Source organism: Pinus tabuliformis, chromosome 5_2 (assembly GCF_031772625.1).
Source record: "Pinus tabuliformis cultivar Carrire ecotype Pingquan chromosome 5_2, CPIR1, whole genome shotgun sequence".
Lineage (NCBI taxonomy): Eukaryota > Viridiplantae > Streptophyta > Pinopsida > Pinales > Pinaceae > Pinus > Pinus tabuliformis.
This window is the reverse complement of record NC_142306.1, coordinates 459,652,531-459,667,033: the sequence shown is the minus strand read 5'-3', so window position 1 is coordinate 459,667,033 and position 14,503 is coordinate 459,652,531.

The window sequence follows — 14,503 nt, the reverse complement described above, 5'->3', positions numbered from 1 at the left end:
TATTTTCTACAAGAGCCTTGAACTCTCGAAACCGATCAAAGACCTCATCCTTTGTCTTTAAGAAGTAGATGCAAGTTTTTCTCGAATGGTCATCAATGAAGGTGACAAAATATTCATCATTGCTAAGAGCTCTGGTGGACATAGGGCCGCAAATATCTGAGTGTATCAATCGCAACACGCCATTGGCTCTGTTGTCACTTCTGGGAAACATTGCTTTTGCGTACATTCCAAGTACACATCCTCGACATAGATCATTGTGCTCGGTGCTGAGAGCTGGAACTTCTGTTACAGTGTCTCTGAGCATCCTGAGTGCTCCATGGTGCAAGTGTCCCATCCTACTGCGCCATAGTTCATTCAGCTCCTTCGATTTGCAATCTATATAGCTTGTTGCTTCGAGCTCCAATCAGTCTCACCTTCTTTTAGGTAGGATGCTTGACATATACTTTCTTTCCCACAAAGTATACATCGTATCCCTTGTCCTGCAACTGGGACATTGAAATTAGGTTCCTACCCAATCCTGGTGTTGTCTCTCCCAGAGACAACCTTGGATTGCTTACAAGACCAGTGCCTGGGTACATCTAAATCAATGTGCCTCAAATGATTCTCAAGTAGGAGGAGACATCACCCATGTTCTATACACATATATAAGAGGCATGAGTTGGTTCTTTCATCCAAAGATACAAGTCAGGTATTTCAGTATTTCTACACATACACAGTTCCCAGAAATATAACAGAAAATAGTGGAGGTCGAGCACTTCAAAGGCTTACAATTTAATCAACTTTATGGAATAAATGAGAGAAGACAAAGAGAAGGGATAACTCAAAATGTAGAGCTCAAAGCACCAAGAATTCTATATTAAAAACATAGAGCCTGAAACCATGAGATTTGCTACAATTATCTGAGTTACAGGTAGATATAATGGACTGAAAAGAAATTTGATGCTATGATTCATGTAGTGCAGTTTAAAGATATAATTTCAACCCATCAAACATGCATGTGCATTAATAGCTCAATGCAAATGAATATGTAGGCAAGTATGAAATATTCTAGCATCTATTGTTACATGAATTCAGAGAAGAAAATAGATAAAATGGATGAAAACAAGAAATAACACACTGTAATACGTCAAAGGGGGAATCACCACTACTGTGATATTCTGCAAGATCTATGTAACTAAGTGATATAGTCTCACAAAAATATTAGCCTTTCTTTGCAGATTTCGGAACCTTTATTCAGTGTTGCTACTCCCTATTTATAAGAAGAGGGGGTGTGTTATCAATCATGATACAATACAAAATATCCTTGGGCCGAGTCTTAGCTGTTAGATCAACTTGTTGTCTCAGCCAGGGAAGGCTTTATGTCAAAAAAAAAAAAAACAGTAATTGCCTCATAAAGAAAAGCACATCACAAGATCACAAAACATATGAAACATTAATGCAATATCTCCACGCCCATCCTTGTAATTACTTCAGCTTTAGGCTGCATCTAGTTCACGGTATGGTCTCCTGTGCTGCTCAGCTAACTCTTGTCATTTCTGCCTTTAGTGCCTTCGACGCCGACCTTGGAAGCGGGTCACAAAGAGCCATTTCTGAGTCCGCCCATACTTGGTTTTGAATGCTCCCTCTTCTTGATTTACTGCTACAACTGCTTTCGACGCCGACCCTGTCATTTTTGCCTTTAAAGTCCTGTTGAATACAATCGACGCCCGGATCTGCCTGGTTTTGAATGCTGGATCTTCTGTATGTAGTGTTGCAGCTACTTTCAGCGCCGACCTTGGATGCGTATTGCAAAATAGTTTTCTCATGAATGTGCCCACACCTGGTTTGAATGCTCCATCCCTCCATTAAACACCCCAACTGCCGACCCATACGTCTTTTAAAGCTCTGCGCAGTCCTGCACTATCGGTGCCTTGATGTAGTGTAACAACAAAGTTTGTCAGCCGTGGGCTTTTTACCTCTAAAACAGGGGAAACAAGCACTTTTTGATTTCCCCCTTAGACACCCTTTATTATATTCCCTTGTGTGACTTTTCTCATATGTCAGGGGGCTGGAACTAGGGGCTTATCCCTTTGGGCGCTGAGGCTATCAATAGCTGTGCAGGGGATTTTTCCTTGTATAACTTGAATTGCCCTCAATGACGCCTTTTTACCGCATCGTCTGAAATCTGGACGCGAAACCTTTATCATATAGAACCTATGAAACATCGCATCCGGGGTCCTTTTCCTTTGTTACTCGGAATCCCGCATCCCGACGCTAGATGCACTTTTCTTTAAGATTTTCTCCTAGGTAGCTGTGATCACCGATATGCGGGATGACGTCATCGTTGCCACGTGTCACCCTGTGAGTGGTGACATGTGTCACCTGGAAATGGCCCCATAGGACCCCTAAGAAATGCCGAAACTGAGTGATACGTGTCCCCTGCAATGTCAGCATCCATACTGCCATGTCATTGATGATGTCAGTTGCCATGTCAGCTTTGAGGACCAATCGTATGTTGCCACATGGCCCCCTGGAGGAGAGAGAAAAGGCTTGTTCGACCCTGTTCTTGCGTGCTTTACCTTTGTTAATGAATTTTGGCACTCCTTGGAACTTTTACACTATATCGCAGAATTGGCCCCCACATGGTCTTTAGAGTGAAAACCACGCACATCGTCAATAATGCAGGATGCGGGATTGCCCATCGTCGATATGCTATTCTGCCATACAACCATGTGGAGGAGAGAGAAGGGGGCGACTCGACCTTTTTTTTGTCTAGCATTTCCTTAATGATTTTTTGGCCTCCCCGACGATTTACCAATTATCGCAAGATCGCCCCCTGCAAAGTTTTGGAGTGTGCGGGACTGCGGGATTGCGGCACTGTTGTGACTGCGGGATGCGGGGTCGTCGAGATGCGGGACTACGAGCCCTGCAGGATGTGGGACTTGTGGGGCCTGCGAGATGCGGGACTTGTGGGTAGTTTGCAACGTGGAGGAGATAGGAGGGGGTGATCCGGTCTTTGTTTTTCATTGATTTTCAGTGTAAATCAACCTTTGCCCTCCTCGGCGCTTTAACACTATCGGCGTGCTTCCCCCCTGCAATTCCTTAAGGATGGACCATAAGGAACTGTGGGGGTCATGCGGGATCGCAGGACTGCAGGTTGCGATATTAGCACTCGACACTGTGAACCACCAATAATCCTTAAGTATGTGCCTCAGGACCTCGCCGATATGCGGGATTGCGGGACTGCGGTTTGCAAGGTTGTGGGACTGCGAGATGCCCAATATGCTTGACTTTCTATGCCTGGGGCCCTCTAATAAGCTCTTTTCCTTCACTTCAAGGCAACATGACTCCTGATCTTCAATAAGACATATCTTTTGATCCAGAAGTTCATTTTGGGACTTCTATATACCGTTGGAAAGCTCGTTCGGGGCACTATGGAATGGGGAGGGTCTAATCAAACTCTAATAGCTTCTGTGGCTCACGAAATGGCTTCAACTTCATTGTTCTTATGATCATTTGCAAAGCAGTGAGTGAGCAGTGAGTGACAACATTGGCTCCACCTGGGGACAGTGCCTTGCTAGCAAGGTGCTAAGAATCTGCACACTGCGAACTACTCCTTTGGGCATGGAGTCACTTCTAATCAAAAGATAACTTTCATGAAAGTAGATTTTTTTACATAAAATGAAAATTTAAATAACAATTGCAATACACACAACAAATATTTACAATGAGTGTAAGACAGGTACTTCTAATTTTGAAAATAAAATTTGAGGAACTGACCATTTACTGGCAGTTCCAACAGTTCACCATCCATGTTTTCAAGCAGATATGTGTTGTTCCCTCTCTCTTCTGCAATCCTGAAGGGGCCAAACCATGGTGGATCGAATTTTCAATGTTTGCCTATGTCCTGCCGTCGGACATCCCACTTGAGAAATAAATCTCTTGATTGAAGAGGTGTGTCCTTGGCCTTCTTGTCAAACGAAGATTTCAACTTTTGTTGGTAATTGGATAGTTTGGCCTCCACCTGTTCTCTGTTTTCCTGAAGCTCAACCAGTTGATTTATCCTTCTTGTCAAGGCGTTTGGTTCTTCCTCGGCTTCTTGTAGCAACCTTGCTACTGGCATTGCTAGTTGGATCGGGAAGACGCCTTGCCATACACTAGCTCAAAAGGTGATTTCCCAGTGGATCATTTAGGTGTTACTTGGTTGGCCCATAGAGAAAACTTCAGTTGGGAGTCCCAGTTCCTTTGATTTTCAGTGATGGTCTTCTTCAGCACCCTCACCACAGCTTTGTTTGAGGACTCAACCAAGCCATTGCCTTGAGGGTAGTATGTAGTGGAGTGCCCAATGGTGATATTATATTTATGGAAGAAGCTAGTGAACTTGGCATATTTGAAGACCTGAGCATTGTCAGTGATGATTTTGAAAGGACAACCAAAGTGGGATAATATGTTCTCCTCCATGAATTTTATCACCACTGAGTCTGTAGCATTTCTAGCTGGGATGGCCTCTACCCACTTGGTGAAATAGTCAGTGGCTGTTAATATCCATTTGTGCTGGCCACTGGATGGTGGGTTGATCTCCCCTATGAAGTCCAGTCCTCACTGTCTAAAAGGCTCCTCCACATGCACAGGAATCAGGGGAAAAGGAGCAAACTTATCTCTTTCAACAAACACGTGGAATTTTTGGCACACCTTGACTCTGGAAGGAACGTCCCCAAACAACGTAGGCCAATAGAATCCAGCCTTGAGGATTTTGTGTGCAGTGTTCTAACTGTAATTCCCTCCACAGACTCCTTCATGAAACTCCCCAATCACATTATGGGTCTCCCTTTCTACCAAACATAGCAACAATACCCCCACAGGGTCCTTCTAGTAGAGTAGGCCATTGGATGTGATATATTTTTGTGCTTGCAATCTCAGACTCTGGTATTTGGATGTATTCCGCGCCAACGAGCACTTTAGGAATAAGAGGTAATGAACGATGTTCTTATACCGAGGTGATCCCTCATATTTGGCATAGATTTTCTTCTCAGATGTTTTAATATTGCTCTGGTGATCCTTTGGTCTACCTTCCTCAGTGATCAGGTTTCTCCCTAGTGCTTGGCAGTTGGATTCAGATAAAACCTTGGCTAACCCTTGGCCTTTAATGAGCTTGGTAGGCTTTATTTCTAGCTCGTATTCTTGTATTTTCGCTATCCACCTGCCCCTCTTTCCTTCGCTGTCTCCTTGCACCAGGGTGTCCTTGACTGTTGTTGTTGGGACAAACGCTGTGATTTTCGATTGCAGCACATACGTGCGAAATGCCTTCAAAGCCTTTACTAGTGCATATGCTTGTTTCTCCAATATATTATATTTTAACTCAACATCCCTTAGGACTTGGCTGAAGAAGGCGATGGGATGCTCATAACCAGCTTTATTTTTCTGTAGCAGCACTGCGGTGATGGTATGTGGAGAGGTGAAAGAAAAGATGTAGAAAGACACTGAATAGTCGGGGCTGGCTAACACTAGGGCTTCAGCCAAAGCTTCTTTGATTCTACTAAAAGAGTCATGGGGGACAGTGCTCCACTTGACTTCATTTCCCTTCTTGAGCATGTCTGTAATACCCTTGACTATATTTGCATAGCTGGGTAGAAACCGCATTAAGAAATTTATTCTCCCCAAGAAGACTTGGACTCCTTTCTTATTCCCGGGCAGAGGAATGTGGCTGATAGCTTCAACTCGTTTAGGATTGATCTTCACACCCTCCTGCGCTACTATATGTCCTAGAAGCTTTCCCTCACTTAGGGTGAACTGAGATTTCTTAGGATTCAAGGAGAGGCCATATCTCTTGCACTTCTCAAAGGTGAGTTTTAAGTGGAGGATGTGTTCCTCTTCAATCTTGGAAAAGACTATGATGTCATCCAAGTAGACCACCATGAATATTTCTTGCTCCCCTGCGAAAGTTATGTCCATAGCTCTTTCAAATGTGGCCCTTGCATTTATCAGCCCAAAAGGCATGCAGGCATACATGAATGTTCCCCACGGGGTGGTGAAAGCGGTCTTTTCCTGATACTTGGGATGAACTGCGACTTGATTGTATCCAGAGAACTCGTCCATCATGGACATTCTGGCTGAACCAACCACCTTTTGCAATGTATTATCCATCTTGGGCAGCAGGTATTGTCTTTCAAAGACGCCCTGTTTAGATTCCGGAAGTCTACACATAGCCTTGTCTCTCTGTTCTTTTTTCGTACCGGGACCAAATTCACTACCCACTCAGAGTATCTTAAAGGTACTATGATTTTTGTGTGGAGTAGCGTCCTTACCTCCCTTTCAATGGAGGGGAGTAAGAGTGGATTTATCTGTCTGAGTTTCTGCTTGCAAGGTTTCATTCCACTTTTCAAGGGAATCTTATGCTGTATGATGTTAGTATCAAACGTTTTCAAATCATCATAAGACCAAGCAAAAACATCTTTGTAGGTTTTGAAAAGATCTAAATACCTCTGTTTGTAATTCAAGGGGATTCCTTTTGACAACTTGATCATCTGGGGCTCCTCCGCTGACCCAATGTTGCAGTCTTGTACTTGATTGTCCATATCAGGAGCCATTTGTTTGGCAGCTATGCTGTCTTTATTAAAAAGCCTTTCTAGTGGGACTAGTCTGTGAGGGATAGTATTCCCTTTAAGTTGCGAAATTTTGTTCCCAGCCACCGCGTCTTTCCATGAAGCCACTTCTTGATCTGCTTCTTCTTCTTCTTGTTCTTCTTGATCGATGGTGGAATTAGAAAACTCCCCAAAGACTTCTATGAATTGTTTCACTTGCTCGTCATCTTCGAACACTTGCGAGTGCTCAATGTTATCAGGTATGAGGGGTCTACACCTGACTTCCACCTCATATATGAGGAGAGGATTTTGAGGGGGCCTGAAAGTGCTTGCAACTAAAACAAGGGAGTCAGCCATTCTGTTTCCTTCTCTGGGCAGAAATAGGATATCAAAAGCCAGGAAGAAGTTTTCAATTAAATCCCACACTTCGTTGCAGTAGGTCCTTAGTTTGGGGTGTTTGGCTTGGCATTAATTTCTGATTCATCTTATGACCAGTGTAGAGTCTCCATAAATTGTTAGGCATTCAATATTCATTTTTTTCGCAGTCCGTAACCCAATGAGCAGTGCTTCATACTCCGCCACGTTGTTAGTTGCTTCGAACTCCAGCTTGAATGAGAGGGGTATCAGGCGGCCCTCAGGAGATACCAAAAATACTCCTGCCCCATTTCCCTCTTTTGAATTGGCTCCATCAAAATATAATTTCCATACTTTTCTTTCACTTTCATGCTGATGTTCTAACTGCCATGTTAGGTGGACTGATGTTTCTTCTAAGATAGACTCATCTTCTTCTAGGAGTAGACAGGAGAGGTCACTTTCTTTTCCATACACTGGGGAGTTTTTTGAGCCTTTAGCTGAGGTCAATTTTTACAAACATGGATTCTCTATATAGCCTCCTTTGTTCTCCTCCAAAAGTGGGAATGGTGGCATAAGTTAGATCCAACTTGATAGAGCCCCCCACCTTGGAACCCCAAGATCTAGATAACAACATGCCAAAACGAGGGGGTATATCTGCCACTACTATGTCCATTACCACACTCTTCACTGGAATTTGAGTCAGGTTCACCACCAGATCCTTTATCATTCCCAAACATTTGACCCTCTTGGAGTCAAAGGAGTATAGGTCCTTGTGGGGCCTGGTGATCTACAAGCCAAGCTGTTCCATTACTTGCAATGGCATGGGGTTTTGGGAGGCTCCAGAGTCCAACATGCAATTATGCAAAAGGAGGTCATGGATTCCCAGAGTCACATAGAAAGGTGTAGTATCATGATCAAGTTCTTCCACATGCGGCCCAAAGACCACCATTGGCCTCTCTCCCTGAAGATTTAGAGAATCATGGGTGGGTGATGACACTGATGGATGCATGAATTGAGATACTTGAGCTTTATAGGTAGGCTGCTTCAGAAGCTCGGTCAATGGAACATAAATCTTTACCGTTTCAAGCTCCTTTTGAAGGTTGAAAGAAGATTGGGTCTTTTCTATACCTCCTGGCTCTGCTTCTCCTTCACTACCACCAACATTTTTCTGCAGAACAAGTGCCTCATTTGCCGTGTGCCCCTCTAAGCTATTTCTTTCCTTATTCAAGGGGACATTTACCTTGGCAGGGTTAGGATTCAACTTACCTTCCCTTTATTTGGTACTGAGGGAATGGTTTGGGGGGCAGTTTCCTCCTGTTGCTCTGGTTCTCTTGATCTCTTCTTTGAAGATCTTAGATTATATTTATGTTGTGGTTGTGCCAGCATGAACTCTACAAACTGTTTGCAATAATAATCTATATCTTCCTCATCTGCTGCTTCTCCATTATGACTGACCTCTTAGTGAACCATATTCCCCTGTTCTTCTTTAGAGAAAGCAAAATATAAGTTTCCCTGCATCTCCTGTGTATCTGACCATTGTTCATCGGGATCATCTTCTAAATATAGAGGATGAGGGATCTGATCTGACTGTTCCTTTCTTTCCCTTGGCAATAACTGTAATGGAGGCCTTTTATACTGTGGGTTATATCCCGGTTGTTGCCTTGAGCATTCTGTTTGGAGAGACTCTTGTTCTCAATTTCGAGCTTTCTAACCTTATTGTGACAAACTCTTGATGAGTTTATTCAGCTCCTCCAAATTCAGGTCTGGTGATTCTCTTATTTTACCAGAGGAGGAAGTTTCTTCTTTACCTCTTCTACTCCTAGTGGTTTCCTGCTTTTCACTTGACTTCCTTGTTGAGGCAAAATTTGCTTCTACTTCAAGAGCATTGACTTGGAGTTGATCTAAAGTAGGATACTTCCTTTCTCTTAATGTAAAACCAAAGTCGGATTCAAAGGCTCCCAAGTAAGCTACACGAGCAACAACTGGGGGAGGCTTTATCTCAGCAGGCAAGTTGTTATACTGCTTATTGAACCTCTTATTAAATTCTGAGATATCCTCCTTTGGCTTCTTCCTGATGGCATTGAACTCTATGAGGAGGTACTCATGATTTCTCTTCTCACCCCACTTTTGTGTGAAGGAGGTTTCAAGTTCCTCCCAAGCGGTGATGGAGGCATTTGGTAGGGCTTTAAACCATTTTCTGGCTTCTCCATCAAGGCACTGTACAAAAAGTCTCAGGACCACATCCAACTATTCTACATTTAGGTTCTCAGCAAAAGCACAGAAGGCCTGAATGTGTTTCTGAGCAGAATTTTCATCTTCCCCATTAAACCTAGGCAGAAGCTTTAAGTAGTCCTGGGGCATAACACTTAGGGGCTGAGGTAAATCAAGAGGTGCATACTTATTTAACAAAAAGCCTGGAAGAGCCATTTGAATTGGTGGAGGGGGATTAAGATTTGCTCAAGGAACTAGGGTCACGACCACAGTGGTTGGAGGGGAAGAAGGGTATGTCAGGATCTTAGGAGTCAATCTTGAATAATGAAAAAAAATGGGCTGAGAACTGGAGGAGGAAGTTGCATAGGTTGGTGAGATGGTGGCACAAGAACGAGGAGTTTTCTCTTTACAGAGTTTCTAGAAAATTCATTTTTCAGGTTTTGTTACAAATGGGGATTTTTGCTGGGAGGTGTTTGAGCGAGTATGAGGCCTTTTAAAAGCCAGGGTGATGAATGATAATGAGGGGGGTGTGGAGTCAGCAAGGTGATGTGAATGCAATCAACATAGATTTCACTCAATTTGTCGTTTCCCAGGGGAAAATTCCTTCAATACGTTCCCTGGCAACGACGCTAGAAGATGTTGTTGCTCCCAGAGACAACCTTGGATGTGCTTGGGTACATCTAAATCTATGTGCCTCAAATGATTCTCAAGCAGGAGGAGACATCACCCATTTTCTATACACATATATAAGAGGCATGAGTTGGTTCTTTCATCCAAAGATACAGGTCAGGTATTTCAATATTTCTACACATACATAGTTCCCAAAAATATAACAGAAAATAGTGGATGCCGAGCACTTCAAAGGCTTACATTTTAATCAGCTTTATGGAATAAATGAGAGAAGACAAAGTGAAGGGATAACTCAAAATGTAGAGCTCAAAGCACCAAGAATTCTATATTAAAAACATAGAGCCTGAAACTATGAGATTTGCTATAGTTATCCAAGTTACAGGTAGATATAATGGACTTAAAAGAAACTGGATGCTGTTATTCATGTAGTGTAGTTTAAAGATATAATTTCAACTCATCAAACATGCATGTGCATTAACAAATCAATGCAAATGAATTTGTAGGCAAGTATGAAATATTCTAGCATCTATTGTTACATGAATTCTTAGAAGAAAATAGACAAAATGGATGAAAACAGGAAATAACACACTATAGTAATACATCAAAGGGGGAATCACCACTACTCTTGTGATATTCTGCAAGATCTATGTAACTAAGTGATATAGTCTCACAAAAATATCAACCTTTCTTTGCAGATTTCAGAACCTTTATTCAGTGTTGCTACCCCCTATTTATAAGAAGAGGGGTGCGTTATCAATCATGATACAATACAAAATATCCCTGGGTTGAGTCTCAGCTATCAGATCAGCTTGTTGTCTCGGCCAAGGAAGGCTCTGTGTCCAAAAAGCATCACAAAAAATAGTAATTGCCTCATAAAGGAAAGCACATCACAAGATCACAAAACATATGAAACATTAATGCAATATCTCTACGCCCATCCCTGTAATTACTTTGGCTTTAGGCTGCATCTAGTTCACGGTATGGTTTCCTATGTTGCTCAGCTAACTCTTGTCATTTCTGCCTTTAGTGCCTTCAGCGCCAACCTTGGAAGCGGGTTACAAAGAGCCATTTATGAGTCCACCCATACTTGGTTTTGGATGCTCCCTCTTCTTGATTCACTGCTACAACTGCTTTTGTCGCCGACCCTGACGTTTTTGCCTTTAAAGGCCTGCTGAATACAAATGGTGGCTGGATCTGCCTGGTTTTGAATGCTCGATCTCCCGTATGTAGTGTTGCAAATGCTTTCGGCGTCGACCTTGGATGCGTATTGCAGAATGGTTTTCTCATGAATGCGCCCACACTTGGTTTGAATGCGCCATCCCTCCATTGAATGCCGCAATTGCCGACCCATGCATCTTTTAGAGCTTTGCGCAGTCTTGCACTATTGGTGCCTTGATGTAGTGTAACAACAAACTCTGTCAGCCGTGGGCTTTTTACCTCTAAAACAGATGAAACTGTCACTTTTTGATTTTCCACTTAGCCCCCCTTTATTATAGCCCCTTGTGCGACTTTCCTCATATGACTGAGGGCTAGAACCAGGGGCTTAGCCCTTTGTGCGCTGAGGCTATCAACAACTGTGCAGGGGCCTTTTCCTTGTATAACTTGAATCACTCTCAATGAAACCTTTTTACCGCATCAGCTGAAATCCGGACGTGAAACCTTTATTAGATAGAACCTATGAAACATCGCATCCGGGGTCCTTTTTCTTTGTTACTCAGAACCTCGCATCCCAACGCTAGATGCACTTTTCTTTAAGCTTTTCCCTTAGGCAGTTGCGATCGTCGATATGTGGGATGATGTCATCGTTGCCATGTGTCACCCTATGAGTGGTGACACTTGTCAACCGGAACTGGCCCTATAGGACTTGTAAAAAACGCCGAAACTGAGTGACATGTGTCACCTGCCACGTCAGAATCCATACTGCCATGTATCCTTTGTACTGCCACATCAGTGATGACGTCCACTGCCATTCAACTCTGAGGACCAATCGTATGTTACCATGTGGCCCCCTGGAGGAGAGAGAAAAAGACCTGCCCGACCTTGTTTTCATGTGCATTTCCTTTGTTAATGAATTTCGGCCCTCCCCGAAACGTTTACACTGTATCGCAGAATCGGCCCTCGCATGGTCTTTAGAGTGAAAACCACGCAGATCGCCGATAATGCAGGATGCGGGATTGCCCATCGCCGATATGTCGTATCGCTGTACCACCACGTGGAGGAGAGAGAAGGGGGCGGCCTGGCCTTTGTTTTGTCGAGCATTTTCTTTGTTAACGATTTTTCAGCCTCCCCAACGATTTACCAATATATCGTAAGATAGGCCTCCCGCAAGGTTTTGGAGTGTGCGGGACTCCGGGATTGTGACACTGCTGTGACTGCAGGATGCGGGGTCATCGAGATGCAGGCTTGCGGAACTTGTGGGGCCTTCAGGATGCGGGACTTGCGAGTACTTTGCCATGTGGAGGAGAGAGGAGGGGGCGGCTTGTTCTTTGTTTTTCATTGATTTTCAGTGTAAATTAGCCTCTACCCTCCTCGATGCTTTAACACTATCGACGTTCTTCCCTCTCACAATTCCTTATGGATGGCCCATAAGGAACTGTGGGGGTCATGCGGGATTGCGGCACTGCGGGCTGCGATGTTGGTGTTCGGCACTGTGAACCGTCGATAAACCTTAAGTATGTGCCTCAGGACCTCACCGATATGTGAGATGCGAGATTGCGAGACTGTGGGATGCCCAATATGCTTGACTTGCTATGCCCAGGGCCCTCTAATAAGCTCTTTTCCTTCACTTCAAGGCAACAGGACTCCTGATCTTCAACATGCCATATCTTCTGATGCAGAAGTCCATTTTAGGACTTCTATATACCGTTAGAAAGCTCGTTCCGGGCACTATGCATTGGAGAGGGTCTAATCAAGCTCTGATAGCTTATGTGGCTCATGAAATGGCTTAAGCGTCACTGTTCTTATGCATCCTAGACAACTGATGATTTGCAAAGTAGTGAGTGAGTACTGAGTGACAACATTGGCTTCACTTGGGGACAGTGCCTTGCTAGCATGGTGCTGAGAAGCTGCAAACTGCGAACTACTCTTTTGGGCATGGAGTCACTTCTAATCAAAAGATAACTTTCATGAAAGTAGAAATTTTTACATAAAATGAAAATTCAAATAACAATTGCAATACACACACCGAATATTTACAATGAGTGTAAGACAGATATTTCTAATTTTGAAAATAAAAGTTGAGGCACTGAGCATTTACTGGCAGTTCCAATAGTTCACCATCCAAGATTTCGAGCAGATATGTGTTGTTCCCTCTCTTCTGCAATCCTAAAGGGGGCAAACCATAATGGATCGAATTTTCCATGTTTGCCTTTGACCTCTCGTCGGACATCCCACCTGAGAACTAAATCTCCTGGCTGAAGAGGTTTGTCCTTGGCCTTCTTGTCAAACATAGATTTCATCTTTTGCTGGTAATTAGATAGTTTGGCCTCCCCCTGTTCTCTATTTTCCTGAAGCTCAACTAGCTAATTTATCCTTCTTGTCAAGGTGCTTAGCTCTTCCTTGGCTTCTTGTAGCAACCTTGCTACTGCCATTGCTAGTTGGATAGGGAAGACATCAGCCTTGCCATACACTAGCTCAAAAGGTGATTTCCGAGTGTTTTGTTTAGGCGTTACTCGGTTGACCCATAGAGCAAACTTCTGTTGGAAGTCCCAGTTCCTTTGATTTTCAGTGATGGTCTTCTTCAGTACCCTCACCACAGCGTTGTTTGAGGACTCGGCCAAGCCATTGCCTTGAGGGTAGTATTTAGCGGTGTGCCCAATGATAATATTATATTTATGGCAGAAAGTAGTGAACTTGGCAGATTTGAAGACCTGAGCATTATCGGTGATGATTTTGAAAGGACAACCAAAGCGGGATAGTATGTTCTCCATGAATTTTATCATCACTGAGTCTGTAGCATTTCTCACTGGGATGGCCTCTACCCAGTTGGTGAAATAGTCAGTGGCTGTCAATATCCATTTGTGTTGGCTACTGGATGGTGGGTTGATATCCCTTATGAAGTCCAGTCCCCACTGTCTAAAAGGCTCCTCCCATGCACAGGAATCAGGGGAAGAGGAGCAAACTTTTGTCTTTCAGCAAACACTTGGCCTTTTCGGCACACCCTGACTCTGGAATGAACGTCCCCAAACAATGTAGACCAGTAGAATCCAGCCTTGAGGAATTTTTTGCTATGGTCTTCTAGCTGTAATGCCCTCCACAGAGTCCTTCATGAAACTCCCCAATCACTTTATGGGTCTCCCCTTCCACCAAACATAGCAACAATACCCCCACAGGGTCCTTCTAGTAGAGTAAGCCATTGGATATGATATATTTTTGCGCTTGCAATCTCAGGGTCCTGTATTTGGATGTATCCAGCCCCAACGGGCACCTTAGGAATAAGAGGTAATGAACGATGTTCTTATACTAAGGTGATCCCTCATATTTGGCATAGATTTTCTGCTTAGATGTTTTAATATTTCTCTGGTGATCCTCTGGTCTACCTTCCTCTGTGATCAGGTTTATCCCTAGTGCTTGGTTGTTGGATTCGGATAAAACCTTGGCCAACCCTTGACCTTTAATGAGCTTGGTAGGCTTTATTTCTAGCTCGTATTCTTGTATTTTCGCTATCCACCTGCCCCTCTTTCCTTCGCTGTCTCCTTGCACTAGGATGTCCTTGACTGCTGTTGTTGGGACAAACGCTGTGATTTTCA